Here is a 996-nt window from a genome sequence, read left to right on the forward strand (position 1 = left end):
TCTTTCGTTTCGTTCTTGTCTATTCTACATTTTGTAGTTTGTTTTTTGAAAAAAATGGGGAAAATGACATAATGCTAAAAAAACGATGCCACGTGATCAGTAGCCTTTCTTTCATTGGTGAATTTTTAATTGAAATAGCTGCGAGAAAAAAATAGTTGAAAAATGTGAACCATCTGCGAGGTCATAAAAAATACTAGTTGCGAGTTTGCGAGCTCTCGCAGCGAGCTGCGAGTTGATTCCTTCGATAGGTGGAAATGAGGCTTAAGACTGTGAGTACGATTTACGTCACTTTGGCGAAAACATTGTTGCGAAAACAAAAACACGTAGCCTTTATCAATCCGAATACGATGTTTTGCAAAAAAATTCGTAATCGCAACTACGATGTCTTTTTAAGCAAAGAAAGTAGGTATATTTCTTCATTCTGTAAGAAATTACTTTATAGTACTATTTTCGAGCATCCAGGCTTTAATTTAGAACCTTTTTTGAGCGCAGATGTACATTAAAAAGGAAAATATGACCTGCAAAACTTTCATGTATTTCGTACGCAAAGTGAAAGGTAAACAAACAATAAAATAGTACAAATATATCGTACATAAAACTTAAAATAGTGAAGATTTTTCAGTCTAAAGAGTACTATATTCTCGCAAAACCAGTATTACTAAGCCTTGTACTTGCAGCATTATTGTTCAAAAACATACACATATCATAATTTTCAATTTTATATTCACCAATTCCATTTTTGCTGCGAAACTGTGAGGCTTTTTAAAATCTCGCGCCTTTACCATTGAGTTCTATAATAACTGGAGCGGCTAACTTTACTGGGGCGAGGACGCCAAAAAAATGGCGGCCAAAGGACGTATTTCCGCTGAAATGATCGCTTTGCAGAAAAATAATATTCTCGACCTCCCCCTGGTGTCTATAGTAAATTATAAAGAATTTTTCAAAAACAAACACGATATCACAGAATATGGATATCGTTAGTTCCATATTCTGTGA

This window comes from Xenia sp. Carnegie-2017, unplaced genomic scaffold (assembly GCF_021976095.1).
Source record: "Xenia sp. Carnegie-2017 unplaced genomic scaffold, XeniaSp_v1 HiC_scaffold_6, whole genome shotgun sequence".
NCBI classification, from domain to species: Eukaryota; Metazoa; Cnidaria; class Anthozoa; order Malacalcyonacea; family Xeniidae; genus Xenia; species Xenia sp. Carnegie-2017.